The sequence below is a fragment of the Scyliorhinus torazame genome, chromosome 4, assembly GCF_047496885.1.
Source record: "Scyliorhinus torazame isolate Kashiwa2021f chromosome 4, sScyTor2.1, whole genome shotgun sequence".
Lineage (NCBI taxonomy): Eukaryota > Metazoa > Chordata > Chondrichthyes > Carcharhiniformes > Scyliorhinidae > Scyliorhinus > Scyliorhinus torazame.
Genome location: NC_092710.1, coordinates 159,579,454 through 159,606,158, shown reverse-complemented (window position 1 = coordinate 159,606,158; position 26,705 = coordinate 159,579,454).

The following is a 26,705-nucleotide window of genomic DNA, read 5'->3' as shown; positions in this document are numbered from 1 at the left end:
TCTCTCTATATAGATCCAACAGGCACTACTGGTACCATGTTGTGTTATGTACTCTGGGATAACACAGGCTGCAATGCGATGCAGCTTTGACCAAACAATACTCCAGATTTTGAAGTAAGTTCAATGTGATTTATTCATTGGCTGTATGTCTGCATGTCATAATGTCTCTGGTACTCCCTCTAGTGTTTACTTAGTTGTAGTGTATTTATATTAACCCCTTGTGTATTTACAGTGATGCATATCACCACATCTCCCTTTTTTCGTGTTACATATTTTCTGTAAAAGAAAAATTGAACAAAAACAGGTAAATAAGCAATGACATGTACAAGTTATGATGACTGTGATGACGATACAAGATCAAAGAATAGTTATGATGATGTTGAGGATTATACAATACCAAATAATAGTGATGAGTCCAAAGTTCATGAATTTACACGGTCGAGTGGCTTTCTTGTGCTGTTATGGAGGTGTTGATGTTGATGTTGTCATTCCCTTGTGAACGGCGTCAGTGTCCTGGTGTTTACGTAACCAAGAAGTCATCAGGAGGTGTTCAAATGGTCAAATCACTTCATTGTCTGAAGTGGACTCTTTTTTTTAATGCTTGTGGTAGCAATTCTTGATGACATCTTTCCTGAAAGCTGGTTTGCTTGTCTGTCATGTAGCAAAAATGAATTGGTAAGATGTGTTGACATGCCATGGTATGTTTGCACTCTCGTCATTGTTCTGAGCCGAGCATAACATTGTTCTTCATGGGCAGAGTTGTACCATGTCGTACTAGTTGTTGTTCTATTGTTGTTGTCATTGTTGTTATTGATGTGGCTGTTGTTGTGTTTGTCGCGCTCAATGACCACACCGAGTGGAGAATTTGAGTCCTGCACAAAGTTACTTATGTCAGAGTCCTTTGTGGCATCTGCTGTTTCATTGAGCATGCTGTCTCTGATTCCTCGGTGCTCCCTGTCTGGAGTCATGTTGGTTCACTTGAATCATTTTTGGCTTGTCGATGCCCGCCGTCTGGAGTCATTTCAGGTTCTTGTGGAGAGGCTCGAGTAGATGAGGTTTGAATTAACGTGGTGTCACTGGAGTCACTAGTAGCCTCACTTTGATTGTCGAGTGCCTCTGTACATACTAGCTGAGATCTGTCAGTCTCGCTGAGATGTTGCACATCTTGTATGGGAATTGTGAAGCCTTTGTCACTTGTCGCACACAGTGGGTAGACCTTCAATGTCTTCTTGTCGGTTAGATGAGCTGGGTAGACTGTCAGAGTCTTCTTCTGGTGGCTCAAAGAATCTGGGTAGACTGTCATAGTCTTTTTGTTGTTCACATGATAGACTGTTATAGTCTGCTGCTGGTTGCTCAGATAAGGTTGCTAGATCTTCATGGTCTTGTTCATGCAAGGACTGTGCTCTGGAGTCTTGCGTTGCTTCCATCGTGGTGTCTGTCAATGAGCTCGCTGTGGAAGCTTGTACCGCTCCCTCTGTGGAGTCTGGCATCATTCCCTGTGTGGAGTCATGCAGTGGTCTCACTGTGGAGTCGATCTGTGCGCTCTCAACAGAGCCGTGCAGTGGTCTTGCTCTGGTGTCTTTGTATTCTCTGTGTGGAAACGGGGACTCTTGGCATCAGGTCACAGCAGAATCCTGTACTCATGGGTCGGGATGTTGTCTATGCTGGGCTGAGGATCCCCAAATTCGAAGAACTCGTCCATGACTGTGTCGGATGCTTCAATGTACAGCAGATCTCGTTGCGGTTTGGATTTGGTACGGAGGTCGCCACGTCCAATGATGAAATCATCATCTGAGTCATAGTCTTCAAGGACTAAATCATCTCTTAGGGCGATGCTAACTGCTTGGTGCAGGGTTCTGCAGAGGTAACTTTCAGGTACTTGTCAAAGTTCAGGCATTGCGCTGTTGTTCCAGGTGGAAGAATTGTGTTTTCTAGCTTTAAAGTTTTCTTTCACTATTTTCGGACATTTCCCCTTTACGTGGGTGTGGTCCGGGGCCTCTGGCGTCATGACGCTTGTGACGCAGAGCGCAGGAATGGATTGCGCATGCGCAGATCGCTTTTCCTTCACTGTGTGCTCTTTTCGCAACTGCGCATGTGCGGGTCCTTGCACAAGATGGCTGCCAAACAAAATTGCCGTATGCCTCTGCTGCAAGCCTACCTTTGCCTCAGGGTGAGTATAGGCACCTGTTTTACCGATTTCTGTTGTGTTCATCTCGCAGTAGTTTTCAAACCTGTCCAGGACTGTCTGGAAGTCTCTCTTGTCCTGCCTTCTGGAGTACTTGAAGGAGTTGAAATGAAATGAATGAAATGAAAATTGCTTATTGTCACAAGTAGACTTCAATGAAGTTACTGTGAAAAGCCCCTAGTCGCCACATTCCGGCGCCTGTTCGGGGAGTCTGGTACGGGAATTGAACCGTGCTGCTGGCCTGCCTTGGTCTGCTTTCAAAGCCAGCTCTTTAGCCCTGTGCTAAGCCAGCCCTATTGGTGCTGTTGCTGGTAGTCACGGATCTTGCTGAGTTGAACTATATAGATTAAACAGGCACTACTGGTACCATGATGTGTTATAACACAGGCTGCAACTCGATGCAGCTTTGAAGTAAGTTGCACTATAACCCACAATGGTGAGTAGAAGATCTATCTTCTCAGCATCGGCCACGCCGTCTAGGTCGGATGCTACCATATAAATTTCAAATCTCTGCTTGAATACACGCCAGTTGGCCCTGAGATTGCCGTGGTACCTGAGCTGCTGAGGAACCGGAATCTCGATCATCTTGCCTCGGTGCTGTTGCTGGTAGTCACGGATCTTGCTGAGTTGAACTATATAGATTCAACAGGCACTACTGGTACCATGATGTGTTATAACACAGGCTCCAACTCGATGCAGCTTTGACCAAAAGATACTCCAGACTTTGAAGTAAGTTCAATGTGATTTATTGAACCATTTGCACAGTTCTCTATGAGTTCGACTCTCCTGCTAATCTTGCTATAGTCTAGTTAACCAGTCTGCTCTAAGCCACGTGGTGGGTGTGATGCTTCTATCTGCCCCTGTCTTACTCTCTAAGTATCGCCTGTGGAAAGAGACAGAGCATGTGTGCCCTGTCCTTATATATGGGTTGTGTAATGCCCACTTGTGGTAGTGTCACCTCTGGGTGTCTTGACTGCCCATTGGTCGTGTCCTATTCGATGTGTTCATTAGCTGTATGTCTGCATGTCTTGACGTCTCTGGTGCTCCCTCTAGTGTTTACTTAGTCGTAGTGTATTTACATTAATCCCTTGTGTATTTACAGTGATGCATATCACCACAGAAAACTTGCCTTTTTGTTTCCCCAACATTAATCATAGAGGTAAAGAAGTTAAGAGTCCACAACTGTTACAAGTTTGATGGTGGGGAGGAGCTTTAAGTTTATTTGCAAAAGTGCGAACAAACCAAAGGATCTTGAGAGTCTAAAATGGTGGGTTACTGAATTCAATACTGTGGCCTTAACAAAAGTTTCACTCCACCAATGAACTGAATAGCTTAATCGAGAAATATACTGTAGTATTTCCACATTGCTGAAGTTACCCCTTACATAGAACATAGAACATAGAAAATACAGCACAGAACAGGCCCTTCGGCCCACGATGTTGTGCCGAACCTTTGTCCTAGATTAATCATAGATTATCATTGAATTTACAGTGCAGAAGGACTGATTAGCTCTCACTCATTCTCATCTATACTGGATTGACACTCATTCTTATCTTAATGTTAGATCAAAACACATCTCTAGCTTCTTACAGAAGCCTGCGTGCTATGCAGGTGACATGTTCTCATCATTTAACCTCTTACTGCCACCAATTCAAGTGAACTGTACAATTGAGAAGCCCATCCACTTTCTCATTGCTCCCATTCACCTACCACCCCCACACGTACATTCACGTAACTTATAAGTTTGTGCCATTTAAAACATCTACAAATAAATCAGTTAGATGAAACTTAAATATAGAATATGAACTTTACTTAAAAAAAAGTCAATAGTCATGCTTTTTAAAAAGATCTAATTTTCACAGATAAAAGGAATTGAAACTAGCTGTTCATTCATTGCACAATGCGGTTACAGTGGAGTATGTAATTCACCTGAAATCTCAGTAGGCATTTGACAGGATCACCTTCTTCCAGAGGTCTTTAAGGAGTTACTGATGTTTACTGAAAGCAAAAATAATAAAGGAAAACCAACATTCTCTCAATTTCACCGATTATAGATGTCCGTAAGGGTTTATATGCCATGAATAATTTACTCTAGTGGAGCGTGGTTCGGACTGACCTAACTTCTGTAACCTTTTACTCACTGTGTACAATACAATCTTTCAGCACATTCTGCATTCCTTTATTTTCTTTCAGATCCTGACAGACCACCAGTGTGAACTCCATGTGAACAAGGAACAGATAGATTACCAGCATCCTCATGTAACCATGTTCATGGTCCATGGGATTGCATGATCATATTTCAGTAGTGGAATTTAGGTTATGAGAGAATACCAGCTTTCATATTTACTTCAAAACGTGGCTTTAAAGTTGCAGTTTCCCCTTTTCATTGATACGCCTGACAATTTCAGGTCAGTTTCAGGGGTCAATTTCACATAATTAACCCTTTGAACAGTACAGCAACATCTAAGAACTGAGAATACTGTCATAATGCAATGTCTTAGTTTATCCTGAGGTCACTGTGGCGTATCAAGTGAACCAGTTCTGATGTTTCTACAGTTATATAGGTGTACTGGAAATTGTTCTTCCAGCTGTACCGTGAAGAAATGTAAAGTTTACATCTTCTTGGTGAGAATAAGGAAAATAAAAATGCAGATCCAGAAATTACCAAGTTATAGTTGGCTGTTAGCTGCCACAGCAAAGGTTGGTGTGCTATCATACTATTAGGTGTACTATCACAGTGGTAGCCGTACTATGCTGTGATGGGTGTACTACAATTAGACTTTTGGGCCAGAAATTTCTCTCAGTAATGTTGATGTAGAAACAAGAGAGAAAAGGGCAGGACCAATTAAAGGAGGAGATAGTCTCAATAAGAGAACCCACAGCACGAGGTAGACGCCAGCCAGCCAGCAGATATAGGTGCTGAAGATTGAGGCCTGGGAGCACGAGGGCACCTCAGAAACCTGCTTAACTTTGAAAGTGTGGAAGGCCCACAGCTCACAGGAAGGGATATGGCAGATGCCGTGGTTTTTGCACTTTAGCAACACATTGGAGCGTCAGTGATAGGAGTCCTTGAAGACCATCCTGCCCATTACCGAGAAGCCACTTTGGGTTGCTGTCAACCTTCCAACTCAGCGGGGGATGGGGGCTGGCTGGTCCAACACCGAGAAGATCCAGGTGACTTCAGCAACTTGCCCAATTGGCCCCACCAATGGCTTAACTAGCTGCTGCTGCTGCCAGGCAAGTAGCTGTTACCATGTCGACCCTGCCTCTGGCAAAATCAGTCAAAAACATGAACACAACAGGGAATAGGTGCGCAAGCTTTAGATTTTATTCCCAGTTCCCCCTCTAAACCTGCCTCCATGGCATTGGGAAGATTCTGCACATTATATCCTTTCCCCCTGATCTGGCAGCAACCCGCTCATTTCAATTCACCATGTGCTAATGCTGTTTCTTTATTATCCTCTAAATTCCACACAGTGACAGCATCCAAACTGGTGTCTGAAAATGAGTTTTAAAATTAATTTAAGAAATATGGGTGTCGCTGGCTAGGCCAGCGTTTATTGCCTATCCGTAACTGCCCTTGAGAAGGTGGTGGTGAGCTGTTTTCTTGAACTGCTGCAATCCATGTTGTGTAGGTACATGGTGCTGTTAGGGAGGGAGTTCCAGGATTTTGAGCTAGTGTGTAAGATCAATGTGACAGTGGTTCTTTGTCAGACATGTTCTCTTGCTCTTTATTGTGAGGCTGCTTTGGGTATCTGACAGCAAAATTTTAGAAAGAGAGGCTTGGTGTGAGGGAAAGGGACTATTGTGGAAAGCAAAAAGTTGCTCGTCACACCATTTTCAATTTGTGTATCGTGCTTAATTGCCCAAAGATTGAAGTGGGGATTGAGAAGGTTCGTAATGCTGTATTGTGTCATCCTGGATGTTTTTGGCAAAGCCAGTTGCACTAGACACTAAGCTGTGTCATAATATCCACTCATGTATATATTGAGATGCAGACAAGCAGTGATTTACACACAGGATAACCAATGAACACACACGACGCATAAACAGGACACTACCACTATAAAGCACACAGGGCATTAAGACTCTCTCTCTCTCGACAGGACACAGCTACTGAGATAGTAAGAGTGCACAAGCCAGTGAGCACTATCACCATGAGGTAGAGAGTTAGTCTGGTCAAGCCAGAAGGAGGTTATCAGTTAGATTGATAGAGTGTCAACTCACAGCAGACTATGTACAGCAATCAGGAAGTTCAATAAAACAGTGTTGGACCATCTCCTGTATCAGAAGCCTGTTTCTAGTTTCACTGCATCCAGTTGCAGTCAACGTTGAACCAACTTACTTAACACATCATGGTACCAGAGTGCTATTAATCCTAACGAACCTACCTCGAGTGCATCTGCAACAACCAGCAAGCAGCCATCCAGCGGCATGGAAAACATCCAGCCTCCTTCGCAACTCCGGATCTCCGGCAACCTCGGCGCCAACTGGAAAGTCTTCAAACAAAAGTTCCTCCTGTACAGCGAGGCCTCCGACCTCGAGGCAGCATCGGATGCCAGAAAGATTGCGCTGTTCCTGTCAACTGTGGGGGATCATGCCATCCACATCTATAACTCGCTTACGTTTGCCGATGGCGAAGAGAAGACAAAGTTCAAGACAGTTCTGCTGAAATTCGACAGCCACTGCGACATTGAGGTGAATGAGAGCTTTGAACGGTACATCTTCCAACAGAGGCTTCAGGGTAAGGATGAACCTTTTCAGTCCTTCTTGACCCATCTCCGCATCCTAGCGCAGTCATTATGACTCGACGACTGATTCCATGATCCGGGATCAGATAGTTTTCGGGGTCCAGTCCGTCTCTCTGCGGGAGCAGCTCCTCAAAATCAAACAGTTGACCCTCTCCGTCGCCATCGAAACGTGCGTTGTCCATGAGCATGCAGAAATCGCTACTGCCGCATCAGGGCGGCAGAAACTGCAAAACTGGCCTCCCACGAGGCAGAAAGGATGCAGGCCATAGCGAAAATGCAAGGCCTGAGCATCGAGGAGCGTGGTCGCTTCGCGCGCTTTTCTCGGGTCCCCACGCATGCGCGCCACGACCGGGTGGACGATGAGGCCGAAGACCCTGAGGCGCATGCGCGAACGTCGGCCGACTGCACTGCGCATGCATGATGTCGCACAGAACCTGCTGACGTCAGCATCATGACGTGTCCGAATTGTGGCTCCGCCCATTTAAAGCGGCATTGTCCAGCCAAAGGCAGGCGATGTCTACAGTGTGGAAAGCCTGGCCACTACGCGGCCTTCTGCAGGGCCGCTCCACCGAACAACAGCCAGTGATCCCAGCTGCAGCGCAGACGAGTCCGCTGCGTACAACAAGGCATGCAGGATTCTGATCCAGACAGCCCAATGGACCCCGATGCTGACTGCCTCGAGTCTCCATATCGGGTGGGCATCATCACCACACGCGAGTTGGTCTCTACCGTGCCTGCCAACCGCCTTTCGGTCCTCAGTGTGGATACTGATGATGAGTGGTGTGCCGTCATCACGGTCAACCAGTCTGGCATCCAATTTAAATTGGACACTGGCGCGTCTGCGAACCTCATATTACAGTCGGACCTCGACAGCATCCGACACCAACCTAGCATTCTTCCACCAGTCTGCCAGCTCCTTGACTACAATGGTAATGCCATAGCTGCCAGTGGGTCGTGTCAGCTAGATGTCTCTCACAAGGCAATCAAGGCGCCGTTGAGATTCGAGATCGTCCAGCCTGGCAAGGCATCCCTGCTCGGTGCTTGTGCATGCAAACTCCTAAATCTGGTACAGGTGAGTTCATGCCATGTCCTCGACACCGGCAACGGCCTCGCCCAATGCGAATCTCCAGACTGAGATAGACGGCATTCTCACACAATACCACAGTGTGTTTGATGGGATGGGCACGCTCCCATATCGCCACAAGATATTGCTCAAGCCGAATGCCACCCCAGTCATCCATGCACCATGCCGGGTGTTGGCTCCTCTCAAGGATCGTCTGAAAAAGCAGCTACGAGAGCTCCAAGACCAGGGCATCATCTCAAAGGTCACGGAACCCAGAGACTGGGTCAGCTCCATGGTCTGCGTCAAGAAACCCTCTGGCGAACTCCGATTTGCATTGATCCCAAAGACCTGAATCGCAACACCATGCGAGAGCATTACCCGATCCCGAAGCGTGAAGAATTGACCTGTGAGATGGCTCACAAAAATTCTTTACCAAGCTGGATCCCTCCCGTGGCTTCTGGCAAATTCAGCTGGACGAGTCCAGTCGGAAGCTGTGCACTTTTAACACTCCGTTCGGCAGGTACAGCTACAACCGCAGGCCTTTTGGTATCATATCAGCTTCCGAAGTATTTCATCGCATAATGGAGCAAATGATGGAGGGCATCGAGGGGGTGGGAGTCTATGTGGATGACGTGATCATCTGGTCCACGATGCCCGAGGATCACATTGCTCGCCTCAAACAGGTTTTCCAGAGGATTCATGAAAATGGCCTCCAGTTCAACAGGGTCAAATGCTCATTTGGGCGGTCCGCTATCAAGTTTTTAGGTGACCACATTTCACAGCAAGGTGTGCAACCTGACGCCGACAAGGTGCTGGCAATCAATGCCATGAAGACACCAGAGGACAAAAAGGCGGTCCTCCGCTTCCTCGGGATGGTAAATTTTCTCGGAAAATTAATTCCCAACATGGCGTCCTACACCATGGCCCTCCGGCATCTCGTTAAAACGTCGACAGTGTTCCAGTGGCTTCCCGCACATCAAGCGGAGTTGCTTGAGCTGAAGGCGAAGCTCACCACAGCCCCAGTACTGGCGTTCTTTGACCCAACCAAGGATACCAAGATATCCACAGACGCAAGCTAGGACTGCATTGGGGCGGTGCTCTTCCAGCGAGACGATTCCTCGTCCTGAGCTCCAGTGGCATATGCATCCAGGGCCATGACTCTGACCGAACAACAGTATGCCCAGATCGAAAAGGAGTGTCTGGGTCTCCTGACAGGAATAGCCAAGTTTCATGACTACGTATACGGTCTGCCGAAGTTCACGTGGAAACAGACCACAGGCCTTTAGTCCACATAATCCAGAAGGATTTAAATGACATGACACCTCGGCTGCAGCAAATTCTTCTTCGTCTCCACCGATATGATTTCGAACTCATCTACACACCGGGCAAGGAGCTGATCGTCGCGGATGCCCTATCCCAATCCATCACCATGCCGTGTGAACCGGGCAACTTCATTCGCCACATCGAGGCACAGGTGCAGTTGTGTGGCAGCAACCTCCCAGCCACTGATGAACGAGTTGTCCAGATACGCGAAGAAACTGCCAAAGATCCTCTACTGCAGCGCGTGATGCAACACCTTGCCCATGGCTGGCAAAAGGGGCAGTGCCCATGTTCTTCAACGTTAAGGACGAGTTAACGGTAGTCGAGGGGATCCTTCTTAAACTAGATAGAATCGGCATTCCCCAAAGCATGCAAGCCATGGTGCTCAGACAGATCCATGAGGATCACCTTGGGGTCGAAAAATGTCGACGCAGAGCTCGGCAGGCAGTCTACTGGTACTGGCCTGGCATCAGCCAGGACATTGCCAACACGGTCCTCAACTGCACAAAATGCCAGAAGTTTCAACCAGCTCAGCCCAAGGAAACACTGCAGCAGCACGAGATCGTGACTTCTCCGTGGTCCAAGGTGGGGATAAACCTCTTTCACGCAAATGGGCGTGATTACGTGCTCTTGGTCGACTACTTCTCCAGCTACCCGGAGGTGGTGAAACTGTCGGACCTCACGTCCATGTCAGTGATTAAAGCCTGCAAAGAGACGTTTGCAGGCACGGCATACCACTCACAGTAATGAGTGACAACGCCCCATGTTTCTACAGCCAAGAGTGGTCCGACTTTGCACGATCCTACCACTTCAGTCACATCACATCCAGTCCCCATTACCCGCAATCAAACGGGAAGGCCGAAAAAGGGTCCATATTGTCAAGCGGTTGCTGTGCAAGGCTGCAGACTCAGCCTTAAAGGCTTGAATGAATCTGGAGAAATGTGCAGTTGGTGCCACATCTGCACTCAGCCTGTTTGGTTGTAAGATATGGAGATTGTGATCTCCTTGGGAGATACATCTTCCAGTGAGGAGGAGGAGACTGAGAGGGAGAAGGCCGGATGATCAGGAGCAGGTTGCACTCGAGGGTGGTGGAAGACCTGCGCTGAAGCAAGTAGGCAATGAAGGCAGGATGCTGCAAACTCACCTGAGGAAGGAGCAGTGCTCCGAAAGCTAGTGATTTGAAACAAACCTGTTGGACTTTAACCTGGTGTTGTAAAACTTCTTACTGTGCTCACCCCAGTCCAAGCTGGCATCTCCACATCATGGCAAACACAGAGGCACAGAGCAAGGTCTTATGCACCCAATCGAGCATATCAACAGAGAATGAGTTACCCTCAAATGTCTGAGCCATGGCACCGGAGGAGACTCAGGCTGTCTAGAGCCACAGTGAAATCTCTTTGTGATATGCTGCCAGGGGAGATAGCTTCCAACTGCATGGATGGTCATCCAATGCCCATAGCCATCAAGGTCACCGATTGGGCCTCCCTGCCTTCCCATGAGGTCCTGGAGCTGACTCAATGTCCAGGGTCCCAGCACCCCTATTCCCCTCGCTCTGGCACCCTGAGCTCAGAGCCAGGCTGATGAAGTGGCAATCAGAGCACATACCCATGGTTGCCTCTGCAATAATGCAAATGTGTCCCTCCAGTCGCTAGTCTGTCCGGAGGAAGCTGGTACTCTGCACAATGGGTGATCAAAGTGCACATAGCTGGATGGACACTCGCACAGTCCAGCCAGAGCATGTAATCCCTTTGGTATATCTCCACATACTTCACAATGGACCCAGCACCTGCTACCTCACGGACACCTCCAGGGACTCATCCTACGACTCGGACTCAGTCTCTGGATAACCCCGAACACTTCTTTGACTGCCTGAGGCCTGCTCCACCACGCTGATCAGCAGTTGCACGTGTGAATATGAGTCTGCAGCCTTGCCCTCAGCAGAACGCCTTCTTTCCACTGTGCTAATCCCTGCGAGGTATCAGTATCTTGTGTTGGTGCTTGGTGTAGGGAGAGGATAGACCATAAGACATAGGAGCAGAATTAGGCCACTTGGCCCATTGAGTCTGCTCCGCCATTCAATCATGGCTGATATTTTCTCATCCCCATTCTCCTACCTTCTCCACATAACCCCTGATCCCCTTTATTAATCAAGAACCTATCGGTCTCTGTCTTAAACACCTCAGTGAATTGGCCTCCACAGCCTTCTGCGGCAAAGTGTTCCACAGATTCACCAGCCTCTGGCTGAAGAAATTCTGCCTCATCTCGGTTTTAAAGGATCGTCCCTTTAATCTGAGATGGTGTCATCTGGTTCTAGTTTTTCCTACAAGTGGAAACATCCTCTCCACGTCCACTCTATCCAGGTCTCGCAGTATCTTGTACGTTTCAACAAGTTCCCCTCTCATCCTTCTAAACTCCAACGAGTACAGACCCAGAGTCCTCAAACGTTCTTCATACAACAAGTTCTTCATTCCAGGGATCATTCTTGTGAACCTGCTCTGGACCCTTTCCAAGGCCAGCTCATCCTTCCTTAGATATGGGGCCCAAAACTGCTCACAATACTCCAAATGGGGTCTGACCAGAGCCTTATACAGCCTCAGAAGTACAACCCTGGTCTTGTATTCTAGCCCTCTTGACATGAATGCTAACATTGCATTTGCCTTCTTAACTGCTGACTGAACCTACACATTAATCTTAAGAGAATCGTGAACAAGGACTCCGAAGTCCCTTTGTGATTCTGCTTTCCGAAGCATTTCCCCATTTAGAAAATAGCCTATGCCTAGATTCCTCCTTTCAAAGTGCATAACCTCCACTTTTCCACATTGTATTTCATTTGCCACTTCATTGCCCACTCTCCTAGCTTGTCCAAATCCTTCTGCAGCCCCCTTACTTCCTCAATACTACCTGTCCCTCTACAGGTCTTTGTATCATCTGCAAACGTAGCAACAGTGCCTTCAGTACCTTCTTCCAGATCATTTATGTATATTGTAAAAAGTTGTGGTCCCAGCACAGACCCCTGAGGCACATCACTAGTCACCGGCTTCCATCCTGAAAAAGACCCCTTTATCCTCACTTTTTGCCTTCTGCCAGTCAGCCAATCCTCTGCCAGGATCTTACCCTGAACACCATGAGCTCTTAACTTATTTAACAGTCTCCTGTGCGGCACCTTGTCAAAGGCCTTTTGGAAATCTAAATAAATCACGTCCACTGGTTCTCCTTTGTCTAACTTACTTGTTACCTCCTCAAAGAACTCTAACAGATTTGCCAGACACGACCTCCCTTTGACAAAGCCATGCTGACTCAGTCCTATTTTACCATGCATTTCCAAGTGCTTCGCGATCTCATCTTTAATAACAGACTCTAAAATCTTACCAATGACTGAAGTCAGGCTAACCGGCCTATAATTTTCCGTCTTCTGTCTCCCTCCCTTCTTCAACAGTGCTGTTACATTCGCCACCTTCCAGTCTCTGGGACTTTTCCTGCCTCCAATGATTCCTGAAAGATCATCACTAATGCCTCCACAATTTCCTCAGCTATCTCTTTTAGGACCCTGGGGTGTAGTCCATCCGGTCCAGGTGACTTATCCACCTTCAGGCCTTTCAGTTTCCCCAGAACCTTCTTAGTAATGGTCACTGCACTCACCTCTGCCCTCTGGTTCTCCTGGAGCTCTGGCATCCCACTGGTGTCTTCCACCATGAAGACTGATGCAAAGTAACTATTCAGTTCATCTGCCATTTCTTTGTTTCCTATTATTACTTCTCCAGCCACATTTTCTAGTGGTCCAATGTCTATTTTTGCCTCTCTCTTACCTTTTATAGATTGAAAAAATCTCTTCCTATCTTCCTTTATATTACTAGCTAGCTTGCACTCATACTTCATCTTCTCCCCCCTTATTGCTTTTTTAGTTGTCCTCTGCTCGCTTTTAAAGGCTTCCCAATCCTCTGGTTTCCCACTAATCATCGCCACTTTGAATGCTTTTTCTTTCGCCTTTATGCTGTCCTTGACATCCCTCATCAGCCATGGATGCCTTGTCCTCCCCTTAGCATGTTTCCTCCTCCTTGGGATGAATTTCTGTTGTCCCTCCCTAATAACCCCCCAAAACTCCTGCCATTGCTGTTCCACTGTCTTCCCTGCTAGGCTCCTTTTCCAATCAACTCTGGCCAGCTCCTCCCTCATGTCTTTGTAGTTACCCTCATTTAATTGTAATACCATTACATCTGATTGCAGCTTCTCCCTCTCAAACTGCAGGTTAAATTCTATCATATTGTGGTCACTGCTCCCGAAGGGTTCCTTCACCTTAAGTTCCCTAATCAAGTCTGTCTCATTACACATCACCAAATCCAGAATTGCCTGTTCCCTAGTAGGCTCTGTCACAAGCTGCTCCAAAAAAACATCTCTTAGACATTCCACAAATTCCATTTCTTGGGATCCACTACCGACCTGATTTTCCCAGAGCACCTGCATATTGAAGTCCCCCATGATTATTGTAATATTGCCTTTTTTACATGCCTTTTCTATCTCCTGATTTATTTTCTGCCCACATCCTGACTACTGCTAGGGGGCTTATACATAACTCTCATCAGGGTCTTTTTACCTTTGCGATTCCTCAATTCTACCCACAGAGATTCTATGCCTTCTGATCCTATATCACTCCTTGCTATTGATTTAACTTCATTCCTTACTAACAACGCAACCCCGCCCCCTTTGCCCATCTGCCTGTCCTTTCGATAGGACATATATCCTTGGATATTTAGATCCCAGCCCTGATCCCCTTGCAGCCACGTCCCTGTGATGCCCACAACATCGTACTGGCCAATTTCAATGTGCGCAACAAGTTCATTTACCTTGTTCCGTATACTGCGCGCATATAGGTACAACACCCTCAGTCCTGCATTGGCCATCTCCCTTTTCACACTCTCCTCAGTCACTGTACCCTGCACTGTGGCCCTTTTTGATTTTTGACTATGGCTTCTCTGCCTTACACTTTCCCCCTTACTGCTTTTGTTCTGGCCCCGTTTTACTTCCCCCCGACTTCCTACATCGGATCCCATCCCCCTGCCACATTAGTTTAAACTCTCCCCAACAGCTTGAGCAAACACCCCTCCTAGGACATCGGTTCCAGTCCTGCCCAGGTGCAGACCATCCGGTTTGTACTGGTCCACCCCTTCCCCAGAACTGGTTACAATGCCCGAGGAATTTGAATCCCTCCCTCTTACACCATCTCTCGAGCCACGCATTCATCCTATCTATCCTGACATTCCTACTCTGACTAGCTCGTGGCCCTGGTAGCAATCCTGAGATTACTACCTTTGAGGTCCTACTTTTTAGTTTCACTCCTACCTCCCTGTATTCAGCTTGTAGGACCTCATCCCGTTTTTTACCTATATCGTTGGTGCCTATGTGCACCACGACAGCTGGCTGTTCACCCTTCCCCCTCCAGAATGTCCTGCAGCTGCTCCGAGACATCCTTGCCCCTTGTACCAGGGAGGCAACATCCCATCCTGGAGTCTCGATTGCGTCCGCAGAACCACCTGTCAATTCCCCTTACGATTGAGTCCCGTATCACTATAGCCCTGCCATTCTTCTTCCTGCCCAGCTGCACAGCAGAGCCAGCCACGGTGCCTTGAACCTGGCTGCTGCTGCTTTCCCCTGGTGAGCCATTTCCCTCAACAGTATCCAAAGCGGTCTATCTGTTTTGCAGGGAGATGACCGCAGGGGACACCTGCACTGCCTTCCTACTCTTGCTCTGTCTTTTGGTCACCCATTTTCTATCTCCCTCAGTAACTTTCATCTGCGGTGTGACCAACTCGCTAAACGTGCTATCCACGACGTCCTCAGCATCGCGGATGCTCTAAAGTGAGTCCATCTGCAGCTCCAGAGCCATCAAGCGGTCTAACAGGAGCTGCAACTGGACACGCTTCTTGCACGTGAAGGAGCCAGGGACAGTGACGTGTCCCTGAGCTCCCACATTGCACACGAGGAGCATGACACCGGTCTGGGATCTCCTGCCATGTCTTAAATCTTAGGTTAACTTATACAACTACAATTCCAAAAAACGAAAGAAAAAAATAAATAAATAGACAAATGAAAAGAAAATCTACTTACCAGTCACTTACCAGGGATAAAAAGCACCTCTTCCCAACCCAGCTGGCTGCGTCTTCTCTGGCTCACTGGGAGAACTCACTGGGAGTGAGTTAAAGTTGCTCTTTTTAAATTGGCCTGAGTTGACTCCCCCCCCCCCCACCCCCCTTACTTTTAGATCAAAGTAGCTTAAGGTGACTGACACTTAACTGCCAACCAGTTATGTGAGTGGGTGGGGCAGCCCCTTATTAACCTTCACTGCACAATTCTAGATTGATTTAAATTCCTGAAATTTAAAAAGGAACAGTTTTACCGATTCAATTCCCACGAGCTTCAAATTCCCAAACTCACTCTTCGCTGTGCCTCATTCCGGCTATGCCTTCTCTGGCTCACTGGGAGATGTGATGCTGCACCCTATTCATTTCATTAGCACCTCACACCTGTTCATTTCATCAGCACCTCACACCTGGTGGTCACAGCCTGAAGGAGGGCTTGGACCGAGTCATCATTGAAACGTAGTGCGGTTCAGGGCTCCCTTCCCTCCCTCTCCTCTCACTGCCTTTTCTCGGCCAGCTAAAGAGGAATACGTGTGAGAATGATTCAGCTGCTCAACATTCAGATCTTAACATTATGCAGATGATCAGAATGTATGTCATGTGTGTTCCCTGCCAAAAACACTTAATTCTGACCCTCTATAGAATTCTGAGCATTATTTAGTTTAATAATACTTGCTTCAGCTAATGTGTGATAGTTTTGCAGATTTCAAGAACTTCCTTTTTCCTTCAACACCAGTAAGTCACAGGGACACCTGACACTGTGCCATGCCAGGTGCACCTTTAAATTAGTGGTGCAGTGGTTAGCACTGCTGCCTCACGGCCGAGGTCCCAGGTTCGATCCCGGCTCTGGGTCACTGTCCGTGTGGAGTTTGCACATTCTCCCCGTGGTTGCATGGATTTTGGCCCCACAACACAAACATGTGCCGGGTAGGTGGATTGGCCACACTAAATTGCCCCTTAATTGGAAAACATAAATTGGGTACTCTAAATTTATTTTTAAAAAAGAGAAATTAGTGGCCGTGACCTCCTTCACGGTCACAGCCTGTAAAATCAGTCGCTGACGGGACATGGGAAATGACAATCCAGCGACATTGCGGGCTGCAAACCCAACCTGTGGCCATTAGTTGGACGATTGCCATATTTTACAGAGGGAGTAAACTGCAGGGACAAGAGCCGGGGAGCCACTCATTTCCCGTGGCGTGCCCACCCACTGAAATGCACTGTAATTTCAGCTCTTAATCACTACCGGATTAATAATTCACAGCTTTGCCTCCTCCAGGGGCTCAGGAGATGCTTGTCCCTTCTGGGTCTCTATTGCTCCCTTCAAGTGTCAATGACTGTGTGTCAATGTGTTTGGGTGTTGTACTTGTCTTAGCTGAATAACTGTAAATATGTGGGAGCTGCAAAGATGTGGGTGTGAGGCTTGCAGCAATGGTAAATGAGTGAGGTCGATCATGTGAACATTAGACATGTGCCCTGATTGTTAGAAATTTCTCGTGGGTGAGTGGTGGGTCTGTGGTGCATTGAGCAATGTACAAGATGCAGGAGGTGGCATTTGAAAGATTGATCTTGACCATTCATGTGAGGTCATTGAATGTTGTGTGGCACTGCATCCAGGTCTTAGAGGCCAGACTGATTAAATTGACCTCAGCAGCTCTCTGCTCCCATTTCCTTAGCAAGGTGTGCCCTGAAGACATCCTGGCCCTCTGTGGAAACATAATTTCTCTCCTCCTTTTCACCTTCTGGACTAAGGCCTCCAGTAGAGAAATTTTCTTTCTGACCTACTGTTCCATTGGTACTCATTTTTTCCTTGAGAAACACTTTTGGGGATAGTTTTGCAACCGACTGAAGCCAGACGGCATCTCCCCTTTAAAGGGTGCAGGCTGGCTTCAACTCATTCTGGCCAGGCATTCACCTGGGGTCTCTGCTGAGTTGGCAGACGGTTACCAGTGCACTTAGCGCTGGGCTGCACGCTACCAGCATGGTCATGCATGGTGCCTGCATCAACTCCATCGGGCACAGGGCAGCTATGCAACACGATCCCTGTGCTCAAAAATTGGCCTTATTGAATTCTTAGGCCATTGCGTCAAGGTCAGTGCTGACGGGCACAACTCTGGCATAACTGTTGGCTGCGCTCCACAGGAAACATAGTGCCATCATTCCTATTTGAAATGTACGGACCCAGAATACAAACTTCGACAACAAGTTGAAGTATTGTCTTTTCAGGTTACCTCTGAGCTGATCTGCACTTCAAAAGCCTTGACTGTGTTCTTTGTGGCACTGAAGTTTCAGGTCAAAGGACATGAACCCAGCATACTTTGTCCAGCGGGCATGTAATGATGCATTGATAATTGCCATTCCAATCAAGGGGACAGGAAGAATATTTTGACTCTGCTTTTCGAAATGCAGGGTACAAAAAAAATTTGATAAAAATAAAGGAAGAGTAATGAGGTCACATACTTTTTTACACTGCAGGAAATAATGCAAAACACTTTCCTGAATCATGGTACTTAAGGTAAGTTAACAAGCAGCAGGTTTCATTGGTGCAGATCACAAGATCCACAGAGTTGACCCCATTACTCACTGACCTTTCCTGCACTAAATTCCAACATCACTGGTCAGTTTTGTATTCATGTGACATTCCATGTTATTTTCACATTCCAAGAGTTTTGTCCAAAATTACTTCCACATCTTTGATGTGATTTCCCAGGACTGGCGGTTGCAATGTATCAAAAGCTGGAAGTAAGTGGAAGCAGGTTTATCCATATCCAGAACCAAATGGACGAGAGACCAACCCTTTAAATGTACAGGCTAACCTTGTTCCTAACATTAATGCATCTCTTGGGCAAAGGCTCTTTAGGTTGTTTGGAATAGGGTCCTGACAGCAAATAATTGAGATGGAGATTAGATGTCAGGATTACAACAGAGCAGCAGAAGAGAGGCAGAGATAAAACAAAAAGTGTCAAAAATGCAAAACTGACAAATTTTTAATGTATATAGCTGATCTTTCAGCCGTGAAAATGTTTGTATCTATAATTTCGAGAACTAAGCAATGAGGCATTTATGTTGATTATATTTATTTTATAATAACCAGGATTAATTGTCATGGCTTCATATAATAATAATCTGTATTGTCACAAGTAGGCTTACATTAACACTGCAATGAAGTTACTGTGAAAATCCCCTAGTCGCCACACTCCGGCGTCTATTCAGGTACACAGAGGGAGAATTTAGAATGTCCAATTCGCCTAATAGCACGTCTTTCGGGACTTATGGGAAGAACCGGAGTACCCGGAGGAAACCCACGCAGACACCAGGAGAACGTGCCGACACCACACAGACCCAAGCAGGGAATCGAACCCGGGAGCCTGGAGCTGTGAAGCAACAATGCTAACCACTCTGTTCTTGAGCGATTACGTAAATGTTTTGTTGTATGAATGATGTTTTAAGTATCGGGAGATATTGCTTTATGGAAAGATCGAAATTCATGGCACAAAGGGAAGCCATTATGGTCCACAGGTTAAAAGTATTTATATGAAAAACATTGAGTAACACGCATGAAAGAAAAGGAGCATGACATTTATGGAATCTAATATTAGATTAAAATAATATAGTAAAATGTTTTTTTCAGGAAATGTATTTCTGTAATGTATTGATTTTATTATTGAGTAATTTATTAAGGCAAGATTTAACTATAAATCTAGAGGAAAGGGAAGAAAAAGGATTGAGACATTTTAGTGTAAATGTGTTAACCACTGAGCTAAGGTTCAGGAAAACATGCTAAAAGTACACTCACTAATAAACAATACATTTAGATTGTGTTGAACGACTCAATTTCCAACTTCAGTGATTACAGGATACAGTCTGCACACTAAGAACAGATCTTGGGACATGCCCCAAATTGCAATATGTGCTTCCAGTACATGAAGCTCTGCCCTCAGGCTGGTAAAGACAAAATTTGACCCGATTAAGTTACAAGTTTATTTTGTCACTGCAGATAAAATTTTCTTTCAAGCAATTTGCCAAGTAAATTATATATTCACAGTATCTTTTCAAATGTTGTGCATTTAAATAAAAGTAGAGGCATAACTGAAGAGTAATTAGGTCCATTTTACCATTCCCACACTACAGAAAATAATGTAAAACACTTCCCTGTATCAAGGCACTTAAGGTAAGTTAACAAGCAGCAGATTTCACTGGTGCAGATCACAAGATCCAAAGAGTTTGACCTTCATTACTCACTGACCTTCCCTGCACTAAATTCCAACATCACTGGTCACTTTTGTATACATGTGACATTCCATTATTTTCAGATTCCAAGAGTTTTGTCCAAAATTGCTTCCACAATCTGTCTCCTCACTTACTGGTATCAAGTCTTTCAATAAAACTTTTGTTGTTTTTAATGATTCTCAATTTATTATTTTCAAGCGGCTTTAAGATCAGAAGGATAACTGGAATTATGGTGTGACTACTTTTCCATGAGTATGGTCTGTACTAGTTACTCGCCCGAGGCACATTGTAAAGAGCAATTACAGCCTTGAATCTGCCTGATCAGAATTACGAGAAACATGTTTAGTGCAGTACTGTGCAGTCAAAATAGATGCCGGAAGGAACCATCCATGAGATCCCAACCACAGATGCCTCACACAAAAATGTTCTTTCCTCCTGGCTGTGTGGGTTTTTTCCACATCTTTCGTCTACTTTAGCTATATCACACTCAATATTCACTCTGTGAGTCAGCTACCAGGTACTCTACGCTTGGCCTCATCTGGGGAAAAATGTATTAGGCCTGAAACCTGCCATGGGGATTGCAATGTGGAATTACCCACTGCTTGTCCTCACTAAGGCAGGCAACATGCAAATGTTATGCTGCTGGCTGCTGCAACATAAGCAGAGAGCCCAGCTGCAGGCATAGACAGAACAGGACATAATTAGCCTGCACCACTTCAAGGCTGTTGGGCAATGTCAGGGGGGCTTTGGCAGAAGGTACACAACAGCATATGGAGGAACAGAAGAGACAGAGAGGTCCCCCAGGATGGGCACCAGCAGCCTTTATGATGGAGGTTGAAAGGAAGAGAGATTCTATTTGTCGACAGTGGGTCAGGTGGCCCACAAGGCACGCCCTCAGAAGGAAGTGGGAGCAGATGGCCAGGGAGCCCCCCAAGAACCAGACTGTAGTTCCAGAAAAGGTTCAATGACCTCACACATGTTGTTATGTTTGGTGCATGGATCTCCAAAGGATAACTCTTGCACACTGCACCACCAACCTCACATTGCTCAATGCATCACAGCTCCATTATGCACCTAGCAACAATCAGGATACAGCCTAACATTGAAAGACTCCACCTCAACTTCACACACTTATCAATGCCGTCCGACTCCCATCTACCTCCTGCTGCTTCCATATACGCTCAACTATTCAGATACAGCAGGCATATTACCAAAACACACTGCAACACAATCACTGACATTCTTGCCTCACTTGCTGGACTAGATGCCAAATAATCACAGTGAAGAGTAGAGAATAAGTGGACATGCATCTTGAGCCCTTTGGAGGAGATGATGCTCTGTATTGTGCAGTGGCCGCGTCTGCAACTTCGCATTTGGTATCACCGAGAATATTCAGGATGGCAGTATGTTCCTCCCATATTCCCTCCTCAAACGCCTCTTCATCCTCATGCTGCTATCTGATATGAAGTTTAACCATGGACCTCTTACTTAACACTTCACTCGCACATCACTCATCCCAACTATCTCCTTCTGTATTTTGCTTTCAAGTACCCCCAGGTTTACTACCTGGTCAGCCAATGCAGCCTCATCAAGAAGGGCAGGAGCAATACCAGGCCTCGGATGTAGAAGCACCAATACTTGCTGCCACCACCTCACATTCTGGCACTGGACATACCTTACAGGGTAGTGTAGGCTCAGGATCACCACGTGGTGAGCACAGTCACTGGGCATGGGTGGGCAGCAGTCAGGCCAAAAAGAGAGTTTGTGTGCCAGTTCACAGATGAGTCCTGCTGCAGAAGGCTCAGATAACAACTTTGATGGGAAATGTTGATGGATATGCACACACAGATGCTTGGTGCATTGGCAAGATTGTCACTGAGCCTATTTTCACTGCCAAGGAGCATGAAGGAGTCTAGCTCCAGGTTGGCACAGGGCTCACCACAGAGCGTGGAGCCAATCCTTTCCAGTGCAAAAGTGGTGGCCAACTTCCCAACAGATCTTCCATTCCCACGAGACGCAGCAACTGGTGGCCAATGCAAAAGCTTCCATTGCAGCACAGAGAGAAGTCAGCCAATGCCTCAGTGCTGCTGTGGAAGCTCAGACTGAGACCTTAAGATACATTCAGCTGCCATGCAGGGTTTAGGCTACCGCTATCATGGCTGCGGATACAAATGCTCAGGCTCATAACAATCCAGAAATCAGTCCACCAACGGTTTCTTAGGACTGCTGTTGCGTCTGAGCCGAGGGAGTAACAGCAGCTCCATGGTGCATAATCCTGGTGTCCACTCTCAGCAAGATAGCATTCGTGTTCCCACCACAGCCAGCCAACCGGTGCCCCTGCTCTTGCCCAGCAACCAGCCAGCCCAGGCTGCTGCCCGTCTATGCTGAGGTGTTGCATCCTGAAACTGGACCTTCTAGGGCCAGGGCTGCTTCAGACCGTCCTTCGAGGCCATCTGCAGACTCCTCCAAGTGAAAGGAAGCAGCTTTCCACCAGCCATACTGTCGTGACTAGAATAGCACTGTACAGGAATAGTTGTGTTTTGTGCACTTTATTGGAAGTGTTGTTGGATGAAGTTGTCATGAATTTTTTTGTTGTTGGCGGCTTCACTAGCAGGTTTTGACCCCAGAGGACATGGTAATGGTATGTAACAGAGGCATTGATTGGTGGGGAAAGGTGGACCTACCGACTGTGAAATGAGGATGAAATCTCAGGCCAGCCTATCTGGAGTGAGGAGGATCTGGAGTGCCTCCTCATTTTCTCTGTTCCTCCTGAGGTGGTGTCGAAGGCCTGATGGAAAGGGTCACACCCTTATAATAACAATGTTGTGGAAGATGCAGCAAACCACCACGATTGAATTGTATGCTGATTGCTTCATGGATATTGGCTAACTGAATGGTGTTACATGCAAACTGAATGAAGAACCCAACGGGTTGCCAGTCGCACATCAAATGTAAATGAATACTGTTTCTTGTCAGAAAGCATACAGAGAAAAAAAATTTAGCACCTATTTGACTTTGACATCATTAGGAAAGTTGGGGATGAGCCTACCTTTTGGTCTCACCTACACAGGCCATTAAGAAACCCAAGAGCAAGAACCAGATTAGAATCAGCGTTGATATGCAGTCACCAAATCAAGTCATACAACAAGAAAGCCACTTAACACTAACAATCCATGTTACCAAAGATAAGTGAAGGGTGCTAAATACTTTTACTCCAGGCTAAGCACTGTTGCTTCACAGCGCCAGGGACGCAGGTTCGATTCCCTGATTGGGTCACTGGCTGTGCGGAGTCTGCACGTTTTCCGCATGTCTGCGTGGGTTTCCTCCGGGTGCTCCGGTTTCCTTCCACAAGTCCCGAAAGATGTGCTTGTTAGGTGAATTGGACATTCTGAATTCTCCCTCTGTGTACCCGAACAGACGCCGGAGTGTGGCGACTAGGGGATTGTCACAGTAACTTTATTGCAGTTTTAATATAAGCCTACTTGTGACACTAATAAAGATTATCAAATTGAGCTTGCAGAAGAACTGAGGTGTCTTAATATTCTCCACTCACATCAGACTTTCTTGATACAAGAGAATGAATTTTGGGGTCAGTTCAGTGGCTGAGGTGTTTCAGCACATGATTCAGGTTGCACTTCAAAGACTTGAAGGCACATCAGTGCTAACGTCTTCATTTCCAATCGCACTGAAAGTAACATTGAGAACGCCTACATTCACGGCTTCAATGTCTTAGAGGATGTAGCCTTACCTTGAACAAAGCCAAGTGCTTGTTCAATGAAAGCAGAATGTTCAGCAGCGAAGGAGAATCACCAAATGCACAGAAAGTTCGAACCATTACAAAAGCAGTCATGCCAAAGCTTGATTTGCACCTTGTTTGGAGTCCCTCAGATGGTGAAAAGTGACAACAGAACCCCATTCAACAGCGAAGAATTCAGTAAATCTGCAAACCACTTGAGCTTCACTCATCGGAAAAATCACACCCCATTGGCCAAGTGCTAATGGAGAAATCAAGATATATATGTAACTTGAAAAAAGTGATACATACAGATACAGCTGACAGAAAGCCATGGAAGCTAGGACAGTATCGCTTCCTTCCCAATTACAGAGCAACTCCTCACTTGGAACATAGGAATTAGGAGCAGAAGTCGGCGATTCAGCCCTTGGCGCCTGCTCTGCCAATCAATCAGATCATGGCTGATCTCTTCCTGGTCTCAAATCCACCTCCCACCTCTTCCCTAAATCCCTTTAGCCCATTTAAAAACAATCAGAAATACATCTACCTCCTTCTTGAATCCATTTAATGACTCAGATTCCACCACTCTATGGGGCAGCAAGTTCCATAAATTCAGCACCCTCTGTGAAAAGTAATTCCTCCTCATTTCAGTTCTTAATCTACTGCCTCTCAACCTATATCCGTGACCTGTCGTTCTAGAGGTCTTGACAACAGGAAAGCCTCCAGCTTCATTCATCTTTGCACATCCTATGTGCACACATCTTCCTGAGCTACCACACAGAGTGAATGGTAAACATGCATGTAAACACAATCGAAAATAGAAGGATCAAATGAAAATAAACGCAGAGCGAAACATGAAACTCAGAGCTACATCGTTAAAACCTGGAGATGAAGTGCTTGTGACAGGTGAAGGTCATGTTGGAAAGCAAACAATCTCCTCTGACATTCAACCATTTGCTTTGACCAACACAAAAGGTGCAGCGGGATCCTCGGTCTCGCCAGCGGGCCAATGGGGGTTCCCATTGTGGGCACCCCCACTCCATCGGGAAATCCGCGGTTGTGAGAGCACTGCCGGCGAGGCGGTGGATCCCGCTGACGGGGAATCCAGCAGATCATTCTTCAATACACTGGGGACACCTTTTGTAGCTATTCAATCAGATTTAGATATCAACATCACAGATGAAAAACATGATGTTAAATGAGACCACACCTGGTACCCTAGACCAGGCATTGTCAAACTCGGGGGCGCGACCCGCGGGTGGGTCATGTGCGGGTGTCGGGTCGCGGAGCTGTCCAAAACTGCGCTCCCGATCGTGCAAATCTACACGCAACAGCCGGCTTTTCATAACACCAGCTGCAAGCGGCCTTCAAAATGGCCGCTCACATGTAAAAAAAATGCAGCCGCACTGCGCATACGTACATATCATCGGTGCACATGCGCAAGCGCGCTGGTGACCGGCACACATGCGCAGTGCAGCCGCTTTTTTTGACAAGTTCGGGGGTGGTTTTATTCTATTCATTTATTTTAGTCATTTTATTTTTTTCATTTAGTTTATTCATTTTATTTTTATGTTTTTTTTACAAATTTGGGGGGGTTTATTTGATAAAACTTTACAGGAAGAAAATGCAGAACTTTGGACAGATGGAGACTCCATACTTTCGAAAACCGGAAGGCTTCACCTTCATGCAACAGGTTCCATTGGAGGAACGTGTACGAGGGCCAAAGGGACCCAAAACCATTTCCTCCATTTTTGTCAGCAGCAAACAAGGTAAGAGAAAATGCTGGGTCGCGCAGGTCAGCCGGCGTAGGCCGCGAAAGTCGGATGGCGTGGGTCGCAAAGGTCGGCCTGCGTGGGCCGCAAATGTCAGCCGGCGTGGATCGCAAAGGTCGGCCGGGTTGGGTCCCGAAGGTTGGCCGGTTGGTAAAAATAGGTCCCCGGAAAAAGTTTGAAAAACACTGCCCTAGATGATACCATACTAGAGAGAAACTGTCCACTGTTCTTCAATGATTATGTTATGAAGTGAATTATTTTCAGAGAGTGAACAGATCTTTCATCTCATTGTATATGGCTCAGCGCATTGTTGAACAAATATAAAAAAATGTTTGAGTTATGCTCAAGTTTATATTTTACACTTTTGGAAACAATCCATTGAAACATGCTGTGCCTCTCATTTACTAAGAAGGGAAGGGATGTAGCATTGAAAACTGCCTTGTGTATTTTGTCCATTTAAGGCTACCATACCCATGTAGCGTACCAGCAGAGGGAGTCTAGAAGGAGAATATTGGAATTCATGTTGTGATAATGAACACCTCTTACTGAATCTTACTGTTTCCTCCGAAGAACTTCATACAGTTTCATCAATTCTATCGACAATGAAAAAATTAACAATTCATGTTTGGACTATTCAGATGGAACTTTTTATAATCCAAATTAAATTCTTAGTGGCAAGGTAAACAAATTATAGCCTGTAGGTTTCTGCATAATTTTCTTGTCATAAAATTTAAACCCAGTCCAAATAATTAGGATTACAATACAAGGCACAGTAGCTCACCACCACGAGTGCGTAACAGAAGCCTTGTGATTTTCCAATACAGGGGCGGAATTCTCCACTCCCACGCCGAAGTGGCCGCGCCGTCGTGAACGCCGTCGAGGTCCTCCTTCAGAGAGGACGGCCCGACGATCGGTGGGCACGATCGCGGGCCACCCCACATTCCAGGTGAAGCCCAGTGCAGGATCCCCCCTCGCCCCCCCACAGGCCGCCCCCCAGCGTTCACGCACCGCCCACGACTGCAACGACCAGGTGTGGACGGCGCCGGGGGGGAACCCGCCGTTTTGGCCTGGCCGCTCGGCCCATCCGGGCCTCAGAATAGCGGGGGTGCCGGAGAATCGCCATTTTCGGTGTCTGGCGATTCTCCGGCCTGCGAAACTCGACCGGGCCGTTCCCGCCGCTTGGGAGAATCGCGGGAGGGCGTTGGACCGGCGTCCCCGGAAATTTTGGCGGCCCAGACGATTCTCCCAACCGGCGTGAGAGTGGAGAATCACGCCCAGGGTTTCTACCGATCTCCCAGGATATCAAGAGAAAGCAAGCGCAAGTTCCAGGTGCAAATTTATAGTTTACACTTGTAACTTACATCAATAGATAATGTAATTTTTTTGGGTGGGCTTAAACCTAAATAGAATTTGCATTCCTGATTCGTCGAGTTTAGGCAGACAAGATTAGTGCTATTGATGAAGGGCATATGGAACTTTTACGTAGCAATTGTTTTGAACATTCAAAGGCAAGCAAT